Source organism: Macaca nemestrina, chromosome 1 (genome assembly GCF_043159975.1).
Source record: "Macaca nemestrina isolate mMacNem1 chromosome 1, mMacNem.hap1, whole genome shotgun sequence".
Lineage (NCBI taxonomy): Eukaryota > Metazoa > Chordata > Mammalia > Primates > Cercopithecidae > Macaca > Macaca nemestrina.
Window position 1 is genome coordinate 5,765,360 of NC_092125.1, and position 22,725 is coordinate 5,788,084.

At 41.5% G+C, this 22,725-nt stretch overlaps 1 protein-coding gene across 23 annotated transcripts in view; it reads right to left on the bottom strand.

Annotated features, from left to right (window-relative positions):
- The window catches only part of LOC105474671 (SHH signaling and ciliogenesis regulator SDCCAG8), a 253,094-nt gene that overhangs the window by 36,365 nt on the left and 194,004 nt on the right, over positions 1-22,725 (bottom strand). For 2 of the 23 annotated variants that reach the window (XR_011607744.1, XR_011607743.1), the window contains exons 17-18: positions 16,904-16,981; positions 14,910-15,022 (exon numbers count right to left, since the gene is read on the bottom strand). The exons of 18 other annotated variants lie outside the window; for them this stretch is intronic. The gene's annotated coding sequence lies outside the window, so the exon portion shown is untranslated. Of the gene's footprint in view, positions 1-14,909; positions 16,982-22,725 lie in introns of those variants that run through there. 3 more of the 23 variants (XR_011607742.1, XR_011607741.1, XM_071069523.1) reach the window with 2 other exon arrangements.

A 22,725-nucleotide genomic window follows, 5' to 3' on the forward strand; every position in this document is an offset into this window, starting at 1 on the left:
TCTCTGAACGAAGCCACTGGGCTTCGCTTGTGAACTCTCCTCTTGTATCTGATGACAGAAGACAAGGATGCTGGAATCTCAGCTGGGTTGTTCTCTATCATTCTGTTCACTCCCTCACTGGTGTCTCCTTAATCTGACTGGAGCTGGACTGATTGCCATAAGCCAAGTCTCTCTCACTGGTTCTCTCCTCCGGTACCACAGCTTCCACACTCCTGATTTCACTGCTGACTTCAATCCAGTTCAAAGTGGAACATGGAACAGGATTTAAAAAGACAAACAAAAAAATGAAAGCCTTTGCTACCCCTCCAGGGCTTCCAGATTCACCAATCTTTGATCACATAATCAGTCAACGGTCAACAGCAGTGTCCAGGAAGGTCTGCACACAATAGGTTGTGAATGGAGATGCGTTACTTGGAATTTAGTGCTGTCTGGGCACAAGGCGCCCCACAGGTTTCCAACTTTAAGGGTATAAATCTTGAAGGCATCTAGAAAGGATTCTGGAATGCAACATGTGGAAGCGGCACTCCTATCCCTCCAGAGTGGAGACCTGCATATTAACTGCTCCACCCAGAGTGAGACCCGGTTCCCCAATGGCAGACACTGTCAATTATTTGCCTCTCATTAATTTAATAGGCTGGAATAGTCCTGGGTTGTACCGCAAAAACAGAAGTATTGTTATATTCTAACTCTGCTAACAGTACGGGCAGAATGAACTTTCCCTGCCGGACTTGAGCGCCTTCCTTAGTCAGCTTGTCTATACTGAATAGGACCTGTGGAATATCACCTCCCAGGCATAACACAGGCTGATTTCCTATTACGGGCTGCTTCCTGTGCTGGACACTTGAAACAATTCACCTAGCTAATGTTTGTTGAGTACTTACTATGTGCCCTGCACTGTTCTTAACATGTCTGTGTAATGACTCATTCAGTCCTTGAGAGAAGACTGTGACACAGGTAACACAACTGTTACAATTTTAGAGAGGAAGAAGTTGACACCCATGTTAAGGAGCTTGCCCTCAAATCGCATAGCACAGAAATAGTAGAGACGGGATTCGAACTTAAACTGTCTGGGTTCAGAACCCGCACTGTTAACTACTCTTCTCTTCGATGAGTCTCAGAGGCATTAAGTAGGAAAGGGTATGAGGCCCAGCCTACCAGCCACGGGAATCTGCGACATTTAGCCTCTCTGGGCCTGAATTTCTTCAAAGTAAAATTTAATTTTAACAATAATTCTTCTACCTACGTCACAAGGTTGTTAGAAGATCACAGATATCAAATAAATCAAATGTTGCTATATCTCAAATGCCAGTTCTCACCATCTTTATCACAGCCTCACAAATTGCCATCCTTTGGGTGTTAACTTGGGCCCCCAAAATGAAAACCAAAGTCCTTTGCTTTGCCAGTTAAATACAGGAGCAAAGACTTGCTCCTACTGCATTGCTACTGCAATGCTTTTACCAGAATGTTCTCAGAAGAATTGAATAGGTAATGAAATTAGCCAACCCCACTAAGAGAGAGAGTGATAGTCGGCCCTAGAACAGGCTATGGAAAAATGAGGGGTATCTTGTCTTCAGAAAGCCCTGAGGTCATGCTAGTCATCTGCCTGTGGTACACCAGGATATTAAAATAATACCACGACAATAGACTGAACAGAGTTAACATGATGAAAAGGCAGATGAGATTAAACATAAAAAAGAAATGCTGCCTTTCTGTTAGAGACAGAAAAAACTGTTAATACAAATGAACAGCTGTTTGGGAAGAAAACATTATTTCCAAAACCCAGACAAAGCTCTATTTATTACATTTCAGAGACATTTAAATTATAGTGTCTGAAAAATGATCCTATCGTGGGTATCTGTGACACCTAAATTATCGGAAAATCTGAAAGGTGAAGCTGAAACAGAGGCTGTGTGAAAGACTAACATACAGAAAGTTCTTTTTCTCAAAGGATGAGGTGAATAAATCCTTTGCATGGGATAACTGAATGAGTACTAAGTTTCAGGACTAAACTTTTTGAATATCCAATAGAAGAGTCCATTCAAAATTGATTTAAAGATGTTAATGTATGGTCTTCCAAATTTCTAACAGCAAAATTCACGACTCCCATTGGCCTGTTGCTATTCCTGTGTTCACATTGGTTCTCCTGGCACGCTACTGCCTCCAGCTCCAGGCCTGTCTCAGATGCTCCACAGAAGGCCTGGTCAGCTCTCTCTGGTCACGGTGCCAGGCCAGGCCTGTCATGGGAGGCGTTGGGCATGGCAGCCACTGAGGCAGGCCTGGGCATGAATTTGTTCCCACCAGCCCTGACCCTCCCAAAAGAGACCATGACTCACCCGTGCCTTTCCCAGGGACTAGCATGTACCCAGCCATCTCTAGGCATTTCTAGAGAATAAACTGTCACACTTTAGTAAAAAAAAATCTGGCTAAGGAAAAAGAAAGGAAACTGTATTTAGTCGGCCCTAGGGAAAGTGAAAGAATGATCAAATGATCAGTCACACTGGGAGTCACTGTTACAGCCCCCTAGAGGAGGAATGCGGTATCTCTGTCCAGTCAATTCAATGCAAATGCAGACATTAGAATGGAAAAACAACACCTGGAAGAATACTCAAGTCTATAATCAGCTGTGACAGGTACTGGAGCTTTCAATCTAGGTGTCCTCAGGATGGGGCGACCAGGACCTGAATGCAGTGGGTCATCCAGCAGGAGTCTCGCTCACCCTATGCAAGCACGCTTGCCTGCCTGCCTTTTCCCTTCATCAACTTCTTGTTTATTGTTCTACCTTACTTCCTACACACCTCACAGGGTGTTGTGCAGCTCAGTTCGTTTGCGAAGGCTTGAGATTTTTCTGATGAAAGGTGTTATGGTGTTATGTAAATACACAGTATTATTTTGTCTTTATTCCAGCAATACTGGTTTGAAATAGTTCAATGTGTGTAAATATGTGTAATAATGTGTACTAATTTGATTCTTTTAGCAATTCCTTGGCATCCCAGTTAACTAAGTGGCAGCAACCTTACTTGCCTGATGAAATATTAAGTATAGTTTCAGAAAACTATTAATTGGTCTTTGTCCCTTTCAAATCAAATGCTAACTATATTAGTCTTCTGAGCACTTGTAATAATCCGCTTGAATATCAGATAGAATTACCAAGTTGTGACCTCCCATGTAAAACAGAGGTATATGCAAAGGTTAAGGTTCATAACATAGCAACTAGCCCACCCTAGAGGATGGGAACAGATGTATAAGCTCCCCCAAAACAATTCGTGTAACTGGAAAACCTAAGTGTACAACATTCAGAAAAAGCACCATCAATGCCACCACAAGCTTCCAACTGTAATTTACAAAAATAAGTATCACTTTTAGGATCAGGTGTCAAACAGGGCCATGTTAATTTTGATAGCCACTTCTGTTCCTGTCTAGGAACACTATTTCATCCAACCATGTTAACAATTTTGGGTCAAGAGGACATGAGCACAACAACCCAACTTTCTACACAAGGCTCTGAATGAGGGGCTATTTTCAGCCTTCTCTCTCCAGTGGCACCTACCCCTGCTGGCTCTCACAGGAACACCGAGAGTTCACATCCACCCCTTGGATAGGTATTGCCAAGAGATTTCATTATTTAAACGGTCTATGTGGCCATGTGCCCTATTGGCAGAACGGTCTCATTACCCTCCCTATCAAAGATGTCGGAGTACCACCTATGCAAACAGAGTCAAAGGCACAGGCTCTGGACTTGTCACAAAGACGGGGCGAAGATGTCAGTGGATTACTGAAAAACTCAAAAAACTAATCATATGGTGAATTTAATGAGTAATATTACCATGGATAACATTTTTGTCACATATATTATTTTTTCCCTCCCAAGATAAAACTCTGGCTTTAGACCCATACTGTGAGTGGCTTGTGCTACATTAGGCATTATAGGAAGCGGCTCTGTCAGGTGGGTCTTGGGGCTGGACAGACACAGGAGCAGCCCCGGCTGGCTGGCTGGGCAGTCAGGAGGTCCAGCAAGGCACAGAATCATGCCCTCATATTGGGGATGTCAGGGCTGTCAGCCAGAAGTCATGTGCTTCTTCTCATTTTGGGTCTTAAGTCTAAAATCGTTTTCTAAAGTGTGCAATCCAAAAAAATATCGGAAGAGAAAGGGCCTTAATCTCCTCTGCATACACTGCCTCTCCCTAGCCATCAAGTGTCGCCACTCTACAGAGCCCCTCTTGGTCTCCTCATGCTTACCTGTTCCTTCTTCTGTACCCTACACATGGCTCTTACCACAGTGCACTATGACTGTCTGCCTCCTGCACTAAAATGTTAGCTCCTTGAGAGTCAGGACTGAATCCTGCTGGTACCCATAGCATCCAGCACAGGGTCCAACACATGTGGCTGTTGAATGAAGAAGGTATTTTTAAGAACAGCATCAGTGGACTTGACTGTGTTTTGAAAGCTCCTGTTGGCCCTGGATCAGATGTCCTCACAGGGTAAGGGGAAAGACTTATTTATCTTTTAAAATAAACAGCTTTCAAAGAACCGCTGACAAAACCATTTCCACCTTTGGTCGAAGCAGAGAGTCGGTGGCATGTGTGGCAGTCATATGCTTTTTTTTATCTTCCCAAGAGCCTAGGGTTTTTTTTTTTTTCTTTGCCAAAAGAAAACTAGATGAGAGAAGGCAAATGCCTTGGTGCAGAAAAGGCCTTGGGGGCCTTCTAGGGAAACGATTTCACGGGCAGCAGCTGGAGGCCCGGCAGCAGCTGGAGGCCCGGCAGCAGCCGGAGACCCGGCAGCACACTGTGATTTTGCTAAAGCTGTTGAAGCGCAATGCACACATAGATGCCGGTGTCTTCTGGCTGTACCAAAGGTAGGAATTTTAAGATCACGTGAAAAAAAATGTAATGTAAATTTGTTCTACTATTCACGCGTTCATTGCATTCATTTTTGCTCAGCAAGTATTTTCTGAGCACCCACAATGTCTTCTTTACTGGGCGCTGGGATACAGTGGAGAAAAAGACAGCCAAGATTGCACTCCGAGGAGGTTGCAGAGTCGTTAGCAAGATGACATTTGTGAAAAAGATGTGTGTATGACAGTGTTAGGAGCGAAACCTCACTGGTCACTGTCCCTACCTTCAGAGCCACACAGCCCCTTACCTAAAAAGATGTTGCTTTCTGTCATGTCTCTATATGCACGAGATGACTTTTGCTACCATTTGTTTATGAAGGGTTATTTTTAGAGGCAGGGATGATAGGGACAAGAACACTGGAGCTCACCACTCCACAGGTTCCTCCTCTTCTAGGTCATGCATCCCAGTTCCTGCAGCTGGGTGAGCCAGGTGACTGAGTTCTGGCAAATAGGGACGGGCAGAAAGTAGTGGGCCCAAGCCTTGGCCTGGCCTCCACACCTTTCCTGCAGCCCCCTTCATTCCCTCTGTGCTACACTGATGCAGGGTTGAGAAGTGGTGGAGAGAGGGTAAGATAAAGTGAAATCTGAGAGTAAAGAACCAGTGGGATAAGATCTCATCCCAAAGATGTTGTGTTTCACTTACCTGAAGTCCAAGTACCTCTTATGAGCTCTGACCACAGCGGCTACCAAAATATATTAGGTATTAGCCCTTCCCCTCAAAGAGGTCATGACCCTTTTGGGCTTGGAAAAGACCTTTGCACATGGGAAAAAGCAGTAAATATGTGTGTGAGGGCTGTGGGCCAGGTGAATCTTCTTAGAATTCAGAAGAGGAATTCATTCAAGAAAGCCTCTCCCTCGACTCTAAAGCATTGTCTAGTATTGAGTTTTAAAATGTACCATGGTACACTTAGATGCACCAATTGTCCAGAAATAAGGAATGGGATGAAAACGAAACAGACTGCCTCAGTGGTAACAAAGGTTCCAATGAAATAAATGTCGGAACTCAGCAGAATGGTCGTGTAGCTCAGCTCCGTCTGGCTGTGCCAAGAAAGAGAACACGCCTCTCATCAGTGCACATTTTTTGAAGACGAAGAAAATGGACTTCTGAAGCCTCTGAAAGACTCTGAAAGTCATGCCACAGGCACAGTGAAGGGAACTGGTAACTCCTCAAAACCATGCTGCAGGATTAAAGCGAAGACTTCACGTGCTCACTCTCCCCAAACAGAATTCACGGGGACCTCGAGGTCAGTGACACCTCTCAGAGCACAGACTGCAATAGTCAGAGTGACCCAATGTACTCTCCCTCTGATCAACCTTATATTTGACTGCATTTTAGTAAATTATCCATGTAGTTGTATTTTGACAGCTCTCTTTACAGCAGTAAAACAAAATGTGTGCATCGCAAATGGCAAAGATTCAAATTTCAGCTATGTTTATCCAAAATAGCACTGAACTGCTTCTGTACTTATGCTATACTGCCTACAGCTCTACGGAAGGGAAGACAGATGGGATGAATTTAGCAGGGAAACAGCTGTGGCTTGAAGAAGAGACAAGCAAAAGTTTTGCTATCAGGCTTCATTATGTATCAAGGTACCAGTAAAATGTGTATCCGTAAGGCAGCCAAAAAAGTGTTTTTCATTTGACTAGTGATAATTACCTTTTCTCAACAGCTGACAATGTTCTAAGTAGCATTAAATAGGTATAATAATTAAGCAATAAGATACAAGCATCAGTGCCTCTCTGGGAATTGTGGTTTTCTTCAGGTGTGCTGGGAGGCACAAGCTAAGAGGCCACAGACTTCCACCACCTGAGAAACCGAACAGGCCTAACATGCTGCCGTCACAGGTGCAACAAATAGAAAAAGGAGAAAAAGCTACACAGGGGAGAGGGAAGCTGGGGACTTACTGGTGTGACCACAACATTACTGAAATAGACTTAAGCCAATGCCCATCTCCAGTATTTCCATCTCTTTCTTAATAATAAACATGCTTCGGTCACACTTTGTTCTCGTCACCTAGGGCTGCTCTACCTATAGCTCGTGAAAATGGAAAATTGGGCTTTTTGTCCTCTGAATCATCTTTATCCATTTTTAAATGTCCAGTCAGATGTTCTTCAAGATGGACCTGCTTCAACTCTCTGTGAACAGGAAATGTCCAGTTTTGACATGGCTGGCGTGGTGATCAGTCACGTTGTGAGTTGGGTGGCCTGTGCATGACTGTTCCCTGCTGGCACCAATTCCATTCCCGCGGGTCACCTCAGGGAAGGCTGACCAACATGCCACCGGAATCCTCCCATAGATCGTCCTAGAGAAAGTAGTGCTCGCTACACACACTTTGTGTTTAAAATAAGAAATCATCCATTTTGTGAGAAAAAATCATGCCTCTTTATCTCAATAGAGGCTTCTTATTGGGTGACCAAAAAATAAAACAATGTATGAGAATTATTAACACCTGATAAATTGCTCTAATACATAGATTCTTTACAAATCTAATGTATGTCACACTGATGAATAACATCATGTTCTACTCAGATCAATAACATTAATACTGCCATGGTAACAGAAGGGAGAAAGGCAGAGAAAGCCTTAAAAAAGAAGAAACAAAATAAGACCTATATGCAATAATCCCTTGAGTGACAGTGACATTTGGTAGTACAAATTTTCCTAAACAGCTTGGAATTACCACATCACCATTTATTACCACTGAGTGGTAATAAAAAAAAAGCATTAGCATACTCAGAAGCATGTGCAAACTGATGAGAAACTTACTAGCTTCTTGAGGCCTGGGCAGGAGGATCATTTAAGGCCAGGAGTTCAAGACCAGACTGGGCAATGTAGTGAGACCTCATCGCCCGAAAAAATAAAAACATTTCTCGGTGTTGAGGGTGTTGGTGCGCCTGTAGTCCCAGCTGTTCAGGAGGCTGAAGTGGGACGATCACTTCAGCACAGGAGTTAAGGCTGCCATGAGCTCTGATTGTGCCACTGCGCTCCAAGCTGGGCAACAGAGTAAGACCCTGTCTCTTAAAAAACAAAAACTTTTTAGCTTTCTAAATATTTTAGTATCACCTTCCATTCCCACTCACTCAAAAGGTTGTGTTTTCTTTCATTTTAGGTACAATTTTTCTACCCCCCGCCCCCAAGTCTCTCTGTAATATGCCTCCATTCTTCAGTGACTTGTTTCTGGTAGCACGTGCTGAACCTCCGGCCTCCTCCATCTTATTGCATCTTGAAAAGCCCCATGTTAGCCACTGATTTTCCAGGTCCAACAGGACCATCTTCTCTTTAGAGGCAGAAAGATACTATGGTCTTTCAGTGACAGCACAGGCTTTCGAGTCAGGCAAACCTATTTAAATTCTAGCTTTCCCTCCTAGGCCTGTGCAGCTGTGGCCACACTTCCTCCCTCCGAGCCTCCACCTCCCCAGTCATAAATTGGAAACCTTGAAAGACGACTGTAAAGTACAGTAACGTCTGAGTGAACTGTCAATAACTAGGGACTACTTTTTTCATTACGGGAAGGAAAGGCTCTACTAAATTGTCCTTTCTGTCACTCTTCTATTTCAAATTATTGCTCCTCTTCTTTTTCTTCTCACTGTCCATAATCTGCCTCAAATTTAAGGTAACATAAACACATTTGAAACTGATAATATTTTACTATCTCCACCACATTTTTCTCCATCTATCAGAACACAAGAATTTCCTACATAGAGGAGATTCATGCAATAGCTTAAGGCACGTATCCTGGGACTCAATTCAGAAACTGATCAGATGTCCCTTGTAGGAAAACAGTGGCAGTTTAGTGGCAGGAATGCCATTTAGAGATCACAGAGAATGGGAATATAAAACAATGCCACATCTGATTGGAATCACAGGAAGAGCTTCTAAAAATTTTTACTATTATGGGAGCTAAAGTATTGCTAAGATTCTTCAAATCAGCATCCCTTCTTCCCAGACTGGGCAGCAACACTGCCCAGGTTCAAGTTCGGCATCTATCGCATAGTAGCTGTGTGACCTTCAGCCAGTTACTTAACCTCACTGTGCCTCAATTTCCTCATTGCTAAAATGGGGATATTGCTAGTACTCTCTTCACGTGGTGGTTATGAAAATTCAGTGGGTTTAAAAGGTAAGTGCTTAGAAGAGGAGCTGGTATACAGCAAGCACCCTCTAAGCTGCTGCTACAACAGTGATAAGAATTACAATGATGATTATTATATAGTTGTTACATCTTACATAATTATATATTATATAATAACAATTATTGCAAGCGGTGTCAGGAAATTTTTACATGGTAGCAAGAAGTTTAACACAACATTCAGTGCTGTCAAACTGTGGAAATTAGGGAATCAAGGAAAGGGCCAGAACCAAGAATTCTTGCAACACAAAAGCAGAGGCCAGGATCCCTGGCCAGGGAGGCTAAAGGATGGTTGAGCTTCTTACAGCAAAGACCTTAAGATTGTGTGTGCTGAATAGTCAGATGTTTTCACGAGAACACTAGTAACTCACTCTGACCCCCACAGAAGTCAAGAGGAGGACAGAACATAACTGTATCTTGTGTCTTCTTCATTTTGGGATGGGTCCTGAAGGTTTCTGCAGGACCTCTCTCCATACCAGGACACCTGACAATTATATTTCTGACAGAGAGTGATGCCTTGCATATTATAGCCAAATTTTAAAATCTGTTTAGAAAAGAGAAGAAAACGCATATTAACAGACTAGCAGCAATGCTGTCTTACAGTGTAAGTCAATAAAATCCCTGTCTCCTGGTTTCCTCATATTGTAAATGGTAATAACCACCCTTGATAACCACTTAACAGAGGGATTGGAGAGTGGCAGCTAAAATCTGCAAAGTACGCTTGAGGTTGCAATTATGTAAACATAGAAATGATCTCTCTTTTAAGAATCAATTTTGAGCGACTTAAATCAATGTGTTAAGGACAAAAGCTTCATAAAATGCATGAAAAATTGGACTTAGATACCATACTTTGAAATCAACCATCAGCGTCACAAATGTCACGTATGCACAGACTGTTACCAGCAGAGAAGTTCAGAAGTAAATACACGGCATTTGAAAACCTAATCCTCAATGCGTGATGCTAGTCAATAATGGGAAGCCACTGCAAATACGGAAACTGACAGGCCAAGCAAAGCAAATGTATTTTTACTTAAAAGGTGAATTCTTTCTGTATATTTTCTACAGGGCTCCTATAAGTCATTTAAAACATTCAGTTCCGAATGGCCACTTTAAACAGAAAGAATGATGCTTTGGATCTAAAACCAATGATGAAACAATGCGGACATTTACATGAATTATTTTTGGTTTTGTGATAATTTTCATTGTCGATATGACACTGAGAATGAAACTTCTTTTATGGCTTCAGGATCAACAGAATAGACACATGCTATTCTGAATATGAATATTTATAAGATTTTTCCTTAAAGAAAAAAATAGGAAATAATCAATAAATTAATTCTTTACAAAATAAGGTGCACTCAACCAAAAGAGAATGGAAGATCTGTTGATTCCTCACAAAGCATTAATGTTTCTAGCATGCGTAATAAATACCTACGATCTTCCGCCCATTTTCCTTTTTGGAAGTTTATCACTGTGTATTCTGTGACAATCTGCTCCCCTAGAATTTGGAATTTGAATAAAACAGATTTGGTTGCTTTTTCCTCAGATGAATGCACAAAGACCCTTAAAAAACAAATGTTCTTTAAAAGTGTGATGCCTGTATTTAACATTTATTAAAGATATAGCATCTACCAAAAGATTTTCAAGCTGAACTCTAGGTATTCCACCCCAATTCTACAAAAGAAAGTTAAGTATGATCAGATTACAAGGTCCAGGAAAAGCACAGTAAGAATGAAGAGATAAAGATGGAAGATTGCCCCATAAATAAAATATAAAATAATCCCCAACCCCTTTACCAAAACCAAGTAAATTGCCCTCCCTCTACCCCCTTTTTAAATGCTGGGAATGACCCACTTTAACCTAGGCATATTGGCATAAAAATAAAAGCAAGAAAATCTAGCTTTCTTGATGTATTTACATGAAAATAAACACATAGGCATAGCTAATAGCTCACTCTAATTTCTCTCTAAGCAGAGCCTCCCGTACAGGTTTACTATTACATTCAGAGACATGCATTTTTTAAAAATACTATTTACTCTGCCACTTCATCTCCAAATTTGTCATCTGACTATATTTGTGCAGCTTCATTAAACTAATCCCCAGAAGGGTCCCACGTCATTTAGCTTTTGACAACCTGAACAGCTCAGTGGCCCTGGGTCATCTGCATGACCCAAGCCAGCCACAGAATTAATAAGAGAATTTCCCTGCCAACCAGGGCAGGATCAAGGATGAGAGCAGAACCCGATGACTCTTCTCAGACCTAATTATGTCAGGCTTCCCTGTTCAGTAAACCAAAACAGGGAGAGAAAACTGAGAAGAAAGGCTTTCCACCAAGATAAATTCTGCATGCTCCTGGTTCATTCGATGAATAAGGAGTTGGAAGATCCAGAAAACTAGGATGAGGGAGACGGAACTGACTGGGTCCATGCTCCGAGCTCCCATAGCCTGTAGACCAGCGATCAGCCCACACCAACAGTCCTTGCTCCTGGAACACGCATCCCTCCGATCCAGAGGCCGTCCTGACCCACTTGTTTGCTTCCTTAGGGGCCACAACAATGCCCAACCAAATATTTGGATAAATGAGAAACTAATTTGTTGAATAACATTATCAAATGTACTTTGCACTTACACAGGGTTCTAATAAACTAAATCACATTTATATGCATTACAAGGGGAACTTACTACAATGAATTATGTTGCTAAGTGAAGAATGACTACTTAACTAATCTATTTTGTAAATATGTATGTTGGGTTTCGTAAAAGTGAGATATATTGACAACAGTTTGGCTTTCTATCAAGCTGAATTTGGAGTAAGGTATTTTGAATTAGGGTCATTTATTAAATTTCAGAGCCTCTAGTCTCTCAGCATGATCAAGAGCGATCAAGATAGATGGAAGTAGGCCAGGCGCGGTGGCTCTCGCCTGTAATCCCTGCACGTTGGGAGGCCAAGGCAGGCGGATCACTTGAGGTCAAGAGTTTGAGACCAGCCTGGCCAACATGGTGAAACCCAACTCTATTAAAAAAACAAAAATTAGCTGGGCGTGGTAGCCGACACCTGTAATCCCAGCTACTTGGGAGGCTGAGGCAGGAGAATTCCTCCAACCCAGGAGGCGGAGATTGCAGTGAGCTGACATAGCACCACTGCACCCTAGCCTGGGCAACACAGCGAGATTCCATCTCAAAAAATACAAATGCAAATAAAGATAGATGGAAGTAAAGCAATTAATGTTGAGCAACTGGCCTACTTTTTTCATGTTAGGGCAAAATAAAACTTCAAAATTCCCTAGGAATTTTTTGTTAAAGATTTCAAAAGTTTTCATTTCTTCATTCTGAAATAGATTTCCTCCTTTCAAAATTACACTTTTCTTTTAAAATGTGCCCTAGATTTTTCTTGTCTTGTGAATTACGGCATTTTAATCCTAAGTAGTGTATATAGTTTCAAAATTAATAGTGATTTTGGTTGTTGAAAACAAATGAACAGTTAGAAAATTATGTGATGGTAGATTCTATTCATTTTGTCAAGCAGTTTATTTCCACCGTATCTGGGAAGTTTTCTCTGATTACCCCAGACACCCACCACAGTGGATGGCACATTTGTTACGCTGACTGAAATCCTGAGCAGGTGAATGGCCCACTCTTGCAAAATGCTATGCTGCTCACTAAACAAGATAACAGGGACAAACAGAAGATAGTACAGAGCACGGGCTTTAGATATCTCAGTTGTTGAATAATTTAACTTCTCCAACTCTCCTTTAGCTCCTTTGGAGAACACGATAATTATTATTATTATTAACAACAATATGTGAGATAACATATTCTTAGCTGCAGCCAAATTCCTATTAGCCACTCAAAAACTGTGACCTCTTCCCTTACTCGTACTTGTTCCAACATGCCCAATCGGGTACAGTGATGTAGACTGTGGTGTGCTGGGGCTGTAGGGTAAGGAAAGAAGTGCGTTCAGAGTAGATGCATTACCTCCCACACTTCCAAGATAACCAAACGTGAGTGAACCAGGCCTCTCTGACCAGCTGACTGGGTGTGAGTCCCGGGAATAGGAAACTCTGATTTTAGTCCTATGGAAATCAGTTCCCAGATGCTCTGCTTGGCCTCTGTGTCTCAGTTTCATAGTTTCAAAGGAAGACAATACTAATAATTCATCTTGCACAGTATATATGAAAAGAAGTATCTATTTCATGTTTTAAAGGTCATTGAATATATAACAGCTAGATAGTTAAAGCAAAATACCATATTCATCAGTGAAATAGAAAAGTTTAGCAGCATTCATCTGTTCTCATTTTAAATTTACCACAGTATGTAAATTAGAGGATTTAAAAAAGCATCAGGCAAAAATCTGAGCTAGGTGCGAATGAAAAGCACAATCAGAAGCAAATTTGTGACTGCTTGAAGTTAAGAGTTTGCCAAATGGGATGGTACTTAGATTTTACTACTAATCTGAGTTTATGTAAAGCCAACAGAAAGATCCCAATGATTGTTATATACCCAGAGTAGGAATTTGCTGCTAAACTGCTGGAGAATATCGGTCTCAGGTTGGCTTTTGTAAACATCTTATTTTATGTGCTGAAATTATCACAGGAATACTACACACTGAGCTGAACTTTAAACACTCAGTCCCAGTATTATATACACAGTCTGAAGAAAATAAACCAAATAAAATTTGGATTAGTGGTTGAATTACCTGATTTTAAAAATATTTTGCTGCAGTTGAGAGAAACTATTTAGCCAGGAACAGCAGTTATTCTATCAACTTAACATTTCAAGATAACGATTGATGGCAAAATGAGATAACCTGATCATTCGTAACGGGATTTTCTTACATCCAGAACATTCACACTGTATCAGAAATGTACAGAGGCGGGTTTGTGATTCACACTCTTGTAGAGCTCAGTGGGCCAATATGTTACATTGAGACATCAGCCTACTATTTAAACAGCACCCTGTCTGGTTTCTATGGAACAAACTACCTTCAAAAACAAAATGAACCATACTAAACGAAGCCAAGGGAAAGTCAAGCTCAGGAGTGCTGCCATAGTCTCGACTCCGAATCAGGAGACCTGGACTTTTATGTTGCACTGACTCTGCAGTCTTGGGTTGGGGCCTCAAGCCCACCAAGAAGAGGGTAATTTACAAGCGACTGCAGAGTACAGCTGGTGGGACAGGGAGACAGATGCCCACCTGAGTGCCAATCGAAACCTGCTCCAAATTTTGCCATCCCCAGTCTGAATTCCCAGAGTCCTAGAATACTTTTGATTACTTCATGCACCCTCAAATAACATCATGATATCTCATCAACTCCGGAAAAGGAGAGTCATAAGATCAATGTATTTTCTACCTCATAATGCCTAGTCATTCAGAACACTACACTTTGTGAGTGCCTACTATGTTCCAGTCACTGTACCGGGCAGCAGGAAACCAGTGATAAGCAAGGCAGATGAAGTCCTTGCCTCATGGCACTCACAGTACAAAGAAGGAAAGCAACAGAGTGAGGGGAGTCACTTAGTTCCTCAGTGTTTTGAGAGGCTGCTAAAGGATCAGACCTAGAACCTTGCCCAGCACAACAGAAGCCCTCACGGAATAATTGGATCTGCTTCTCAGAAAAGAAATGAGTAAACATTAAGTTTTATATACATTTTCTGAAGGTTCACAGCCCATCTATGCATTTCAGTATAAGAATCTCGTTGCAGGCTGGGCACGGTGGTTCACACCTGTAATCCCAGTACTTTGGGAGGGTGAGGCAGGAGGATCACTTGAGTCTAGGAGTTCAAAACCAACCTGGGCAACACAGTAGGACCCCATTACTAAAAAAAAAAAAAAATTTATTCATATATATATATATAGAGAGAGAGCCAGGTGTGATAGTGCACACTTACAGTGTCAGCCACTCAAAAAGCTGAGGGAGAAGGATCCCTAGAGGCCAGGAGTTTGAGGCTGCAGTAAGCTGTGATTCACCACTGCACTCCAGCTTGGGTAACAGAGCCAGCTACTGTCTCAAGAAAAAAAAAAGATCATCTCAGGGGTGGGGAGAAGTCAAAAAGGCACGATGGAGAGAGAGAGAGAGGAGTCTAACTCTGTTTGCAAGGGTTACTAGGGGAGGTAGTGAAAAGGGGAAGATGAAAAACCTCAACTGAGCCTGTTACTGTTTGCATTACCTTTTACAAAGTAACACATGCTTAGTGCAGAAAACTTAGAAATGGTCAGAAAGTGCAGTGGAAGAGACACACCAGTAATCCCAGAGAGCACGCCTGTATTCCTTTCCGGTGTGTGGCCTCTTGTCTCTGTGTGTGTGCACACATGGAAATGCATGAGCATGCACACGCAGGTGTAACGAGAAGTAACAAGAGGGAGACAATTTTATTCAGCAGCTGTGTGGTTGCTAAAGGGTCTTTGATGGAAGGGTTTTTTAATTATGGGTCATGACCCTTTAGGGGGTCACAAAATTACTTTAGCAGGCCACAGTCAACTTTTTATTTTACTTTTTGAGACAAAGTCTGGCTCTATTGTCCAGGCTGGAGTGCAGTGGCAGTGATCTCGGCTCACTGCAACCTCTGCCTCCTGGGCTCAAACAATCCTCCCACCTCAGCCTCCTGAGTAGCTGGGATTACAGGCATGCACCACCAAGCTGGCTGATTTTTGTGTTTCTTTTTTTGTAGAGACGGGGTTTCTCTATGTTGTCTAGGCTGATCTTGAACTTGTGAGATCAAGTGAGCCACCCAACTTGGTCTCCCAAAGTGCTGGGATTACAGGCATGAGCCATTGGGCCTGGCTTAAATTTCCTTTAGTATATATATGTAAGTGTCCGTATGCATGTGTGTACAATGTGTGCTTACTCAAGATGCAGGCTACTCTGAATATGTACATTTAAGGCAAGAGTTGTGGCAGAACTGGATGGTTCTGCATAATAGAAGGGGGTGAGGAATGTCTGGCTCCTAGAAATATAAGAAGGCAAAGAATTAGAAAGTTATAGAGTTAAGGAAACTGGGAGATAGGAAAAAAAAAAAGTTCCAAGTTGGGAATGCAACCAGGAAAGGACTACGGAGGGGAGAACTAAGTATTAAGGGAGATTGTTATGTTGTTTCTAAGGGAGGTATAGCATGAATGTTTTCCATCTTCTTATAATATCTTCAGTGAAATCTACGCTGATCAGCAGTACACGTGTGCCTATGAAATCTTTTGGGAAACTCAAGGAGATGCTGAGCTCTAGGTACAAACTGACATGGGGCAAAATTTGAGTCTACATGTGTGAGATACACAAGCTAGAGTATGAAGAAGATGTTACATTTGGGGTACATATCCATCTAGAGATCTATAACTATATACCTTCTGTGTGTGCAAAAGATGAAATAAAGTATACTACTTTTATCCTATTTCCCCTTAGGGGATATATTTTGAACATTTTGTCATATCAATAAACGCTTTTTTTTCAACAAGTCATTTCAGCAGCATTTTAGAATTAAATGCTATATTAATCCTAATGCCTGTAATCCCAGCGTTTTGGGAGGCCAAGGCGGAAGGATCACCTGAGGTCAGGGGTTCGAGACCAGCCTGACCAACATGGTGAAACCCCGTCTCTACTAAAAATACAAATATTCGCCAGGTGTGGTGACACATGCCTATAATCCCAGCTACTCGGGAGGCTGAGGCAGGAGAATCGCTTGAACCCGAGAGGCAGAGGTTGCAGTGAGCCAAGATCACACCACTGTACTCCTAGCCTGGGCAACAGAGCAAGACTCTGTCTCAAAACAAACAAACAAGCAAAAAACCAGGTTATATAACAAAACAAACGAACAAAAACAAACAGGTCATACATACCCTATGCTGTCCACACATATCTCTGCTAAAACAGGGGCTGGCAAGGCTAGAATACCTGCTTTCCCACCAGACGAGAATCCCTGGAAGTCAGTGACTGATTCATCTTCCATTATCTCCAAGGTCTGCAGAATTCCTATCATGTAATAGGTATTCAATCACTTTTGTATTTTTCGCTGGTTTTCTGTTTCAAAAGAACCAAACTATACAGTAGCTTAAAGGAGTTGCAAAATAGCTAATGAAGCCAGGGGAGTTCAAACCCTAATGGCGTGCTGGAAAGAACTGAGGACACATATGGAATCAGCCTATATTAATCCTAACCACTATCTAAGAACTTTTAAATGAAAACAATGTCTGTTCCTACAGAATCATTCATTAATTCAATACAGTTTCATATACTGGGACCTCAGAGATTGATAACACATGGTTCACACTGACGACCTCACAATCTAATGAGAGGACACTGAGTGCCGTGAATACAGTGCTCTGAGAGCTAGAAAACAGAGACATTTACCATGGGAAAAGGACTGACTGACTGCCTAGAATCAGGGAATGTTGGCCTCTAGAGAAAGCTCATGTTTTTAACCCTGCCCCTACCCAACCTCAAAAATCCCACCCTGAAAGAATAGTTGTGGTGAGAAATTTGGCAATCAGATCCAAACACATTTTCAAGCTCTTCCTTGGAGCCATTTATTGAAGTGGAGAAGACAGAATCCCAAGATGGGAGTGTGTACTTAAGGGGAAAGGGCCAAGGGACTGTCTGAATTGCCACATTTGCAGTCACTGAGGCCCCCCTACTCTAGGCAAAAAGCCAAAAGGAGTCCAGGACTCCATGGTCCAGTCGGGCCTAACAGGAGGTAACCCTGCTAGTGAATACAGTGGCATAATTCAAAATGAGAACTATGAAATGCAACACTAACACTCTGTGTTAAGGGCCATGTGGAAAAACTGGGGCACTTCCAGACATCGGTCACAAAAATAATGATTTTAAAGTGGAAGAGATACAGAAGTTAAGTATATTTGGTTTGAACAAGAAATGATAATGTGTTTCCAAGGATCGTCTTCCAAGGGCTGTTCTGCCTGGCTATGTGAAAGAAGAAACGTGTTTCCCAGCCTCAAGTCTATGCTATCTCCTTCATCTATGATACAGAAATCACTAGCAATATGTAAAAAGCCAAATTTAGCTGATTTTTTAAAAACAAAACTGTCACAAATTTTGCAACTTACCAATTATTCTTTAATGTATCAGCCGCTGCGGAAATCAAAAGCTTGGAAAATATGTAATTCATTCCAAATGGCTATCATAAAATTTGTGAAGTCAGAGTCATTTATGTAACTGCTAACAACCTTAGCAAGTCGCTCCATTAAACATGACCTACAAACCTTGAAAAACAAGGATCAACTAATAACACAACGAGTTGTTAAATAGCCTAACTAGAGCAAGGGAGCCATTCCTGTTCTAATGAGATCAAAGCATAGTTAATAGTGTGATTAATACTTATTGAGTGTCCACTGGATGTGCATCATTATACAATAAAACTATAGATTTGTATTACTTAATAATAGTAATTAGACACACATATATTGAGTAGGTTTTCCAAACGTGAAGATATACATGAGAGGTTATAAAATATTTTTTGAATGTTACACATACACATCAAGTTCTGCTTTTGTCTCGTTTTTATCCTTCTACAATTTTAGGAGATAAAAAGGATGATATAAATATGATGATTTTAAAAAAGAAGATAAAAAGGGACTATAAATTCATTTAGTAAATGCCTTCTAAGGGCCAGGATCTGAATTACAGGCAAGAGACACAAAGATGACCAGAGTATGGTTCCTGTCCTTAAGGAGTTCACAGTCTAAACAAGTCGGACAGTCAAAGAATAATTATCATGTCCTGTACGTTTGAGCAAACTGCTGTCTGAATGAAGTACTGAGTAACACAGAGAGTGGCGTTCAGGAAGGCTGTACTGGAGGTGACGGCTGACCTGGTCTTGGGCAATAAGAGGTCTCTAGGCAGGGGAGGAAAAGGTCTTCCAGGCAAGAGCACCCGGACTGTGAATTCTCAGAGACAAGGGTTAAGTGTTACATATCTTTTCAACCCCGAAGCCTACCACAGACCCCTGCTACCATTGTTAGAACGCAATACATATCTGAAGAATGTATGTATGTGTAGTGAAAGAACTATAAATAAAACAAATACACGAACAAACACCAACCACCTCTCTACTTCTATTCACACACGATTCTAGATTCCTGAGAAGGAAGAACAGAACAACAGAAAATCCCTTTTCAGAGCCCATGAACTATAAAGAAAAGATGTTTACTCTCCTTGTTTGCTACAGCCAGATTTAGTAACGGACATAACCAAGCCCTGGAGGACCTGTTTCTCTCTGAATCTGCGCCTTGACAAGGTCCCAGGAGCCTGGATGAGCCACACCTCAAGCTTCACCTGTGGATGACACCTCCCATTGTTCAGCAATGCGGACGCCTGCAGCAGCTACAGCCACGAGCAGCTCCCCTGGCCCATGAGTTAGGAAGCAAGGACTCGGGAATCCTGCTACACACTATGGTATCAGGGAAATAAAGCCAAAATAAAAGCCACGGCTGGGACAGGAAGGGTGAAAGATGATCACAAGGCCACACAGAAACTAGCTCCTCTAAGAAATGCCACAGGGAGCCATTTACACGCTTACTTAGGTGACATGTCTCCAACAACCACCCCCCAGGGAAGTTTGAAGCTCTTCACGCCATATCTTCTTACCTTTCTTGTAAAGTTTTAAATGTTTACAAATATTTTTATTTATATTATTTTAACTATAACTTAAATTTTAAAAATAGTTAATAATTCTGAAGACTTATCAATGCTTTTAATATCCTAATGTACATTTTGACTCTCTAAAAAGTAGATAGCTTATGCAGTATGTCCCAAAACTAAGATATCATGCAATCCTTTTTTCAAAGACTATCTGTGAAGGGCGGATTGTCTATAAAACACATTTGCAACAGTGCTGCCCCACCCCTTTGGGTCACAGCAGTGTAGCAAAGAAGTAAGCAGGCAGTTATTTAAGACAGTGTATGTATCACCATCTTGACAGATACTAAGACCTAATTAAGGAAGAAAAATAGAATGGATGCTCAGATCCCCTTCCTCCCCCCAAAATAAAAGGAAAAGTGGAAGGATTATATTCGCCCAATTTAGAGAGAGAATAGTTGTCCATTACCTATTGATTTGTGTACTCCTCATTTAGCAATGAGTCTTAATGCATTCATAATGTCTTTTAAGAATGAGGCATGGTTTTGTTTTGTTTTTGAGATGAAGTCTTGCTCTGTCTCCCAGACTGGAGTGCCGTGGCGCGATCTCGGCTCACTGCAACCTCTGCCTCCTGAATTCAAGTGATTCTCCCGTCTCAGCCTTGGGAGTAGCTGGGCTTACAGACACGTGCCACGGTGCCTGGGTCATTTTTGTATTTTTAGTAGAGACAGTTTTGCCACGTTGGCCAGGCTGGTCTCGAACTCGAACTCAGGCGATCCGCCCGCCTCAGCCTCCCAAAGTGCTGGGATTACAGACGTGAGACACCGTGCCTGGCCAAGCATGGGTTCTTAATCCAAGAGTTTCCCAAACCCATTTGAAGTTATTTGTATTTTCAGCCATTCAGTCTTCTAAGAAAGTAGTTCTTCCATGACTTTTATGCAAGGAGTAGATCAGCTCCCCATCTGAGAAAGCAGGCTGCAGCCCCAGGCAGCCCCAACCGGGCAGCAGGTCGCCTGACAACCCGTACATGAGGTATATTCTCCAGGCTGAACAGTGTCCACTGCTTTTATTGCCACGTAGCTATGGATGGTTTGCTCAGTATATAAAAGCTCTACTGGCCCAGCTTCTGGGTGGGGTGAGGCTGATGTTCTTAAGCCAGGAACAGAGAAAGCAGAAAGGGAACAGATAAAGTTCCCTTTCTTCTGCCTCCAAGTTGGCCTTTCTCTGACACAAAGAAAAAAATTGGTCAGGTGCAGTGGCTCATGCCTATAATCCCAATTGGAGGCCAAGGTGGGCAGATGGCTTGAGCCCAGGAGTTCGAGACCAGCCTGGGCAACAAAGTGAGACCCTGTCTCTATAAAAAATACAAAAATTAGCTGGCATGGTGGTGCATGCCTATAGTCCCAGCTACTCGGGAGGCTGAAGTGGAAGGATCAATTGAGCCCAGGATGTTAAGGCTGCAGTAAGCAGTGATAATGCCACTGCACTCTGGCCTGGGCAAGAGAGTGAGACCCTGTCTTAAAAAAAGAAGGAGGAAAGGCAGTTCATGGAGAATGCAATGCAGATTCTTCTTAACCAGTTCTTATGTTGTACATCTGTATTTGTCTGACTCAGGTAGTTCCTTCCAAAGGACAGGAGAAGCTCTCCAAATGGAGCACCACTTACCCTGATCATCCAACAGCAAACCCTTTCCTTTTCCCTCTGTCAAACACATGAAAGATGTCCATGGCACACTCAGTACTATGGCCAATGACTGCTGCTCTCCAGCATAAATGGGTGCTCGTGTTCCCGCCAGTTGTGCTCTACTTCCTAAAGTCAGCCGTGTTTCTTCCCAAGCCTATGTGTGCTGCTTACATAAACGTAATTCCATCGTTGATGAATTCAGAAATATGAGTGTTAAAAAAAAGAGTTGCTGATTCTATGAAAACACAGTGGAATGATTTAGAAACATTCAACAGAGCTGAATTTCCACCCCCCCACACACAAAAAGTTTGTCCAATTAGGTGTGCCTGAAATAAATGTAAAAGACTTGGTGGGCAAGGCCATTAAAACAGGAAATTCTGCATGAAGGCTGTTTCCCAAGTGTCTTCACGTCCTCATTTGGTTTGGAGAAATCAAAATTGGGTGCAATAAAAGATGTATTTTGGGCATTGTTTATCCAGGGCAAATGACATGGCATGCCAAATCAGGTGATCCTTACACACAAAAAATATGTCTTAGCCCCACATATACATCACCTGTCATGTATTTTTTGACCTTTCGATTAACCATCCAACTTCTGTTCTCAAGGTCACTGGACAAAATAGCTTCTGGTAAACATCTGATTATTTATGTCCATTTTATATTTTCCTTTCATCATTAGTACTAGTCCACCTCCCTATTTCTGGAAGCATGTAAGTTATTGAGTGGGTATAGTAGAAACACTAGACCTGATGTCAGAAAACAGATTCGAGTCATGACCTGGATTCTTTGGGCTTCCGTTTTCTTATCTATAAAATGTGGTGCTGGGGATGGGGATGGGAATGGAGGCCGGGAGTAGATGATGAGAGATTAAGTTGGACTAGATAATCTTTCAAGTCTCTTCTGATTCTATAAAATGCCATTCTATATAACTTGGGTCATATAAGGCAGGCAGAGCTCCTTAAACACTTATTAGTCTTTAGAAATACATTAGAAAATAACATTTGGAAAAATATATATTTGTTATTAATGTTGAGAATAAGTAAATTTACTTGAGATAAGTAAACTTTTTTAGGAATTTTAATTTAAAAGGAAGAAAATACAAAAGTAACCACATATATAAATGATTAAAATAAGATATAAGTTACCAACATAAAATAGAAATTGAAATCCTTATAATTTGAGAATAAGAAAAGATCTAAAAGATGTTATATCTTAAATGTCCATGCTAGCTATAACAACAAACAAACTTTTAGAAGAAACTATTCTTACTAATTTACAGTTCCAAAGTAGATTACAAAGTTGCATTTCTGGGAAAGGCATGTAGTATAAAATTAAATAATATCCAGTATTAACTTTAATTTCACTAACAACAATTATTGATTGGCGGAAATAAATTACCCAAAGAAACAAATGCCACTTTAAAATCTTTAGAACTGGCC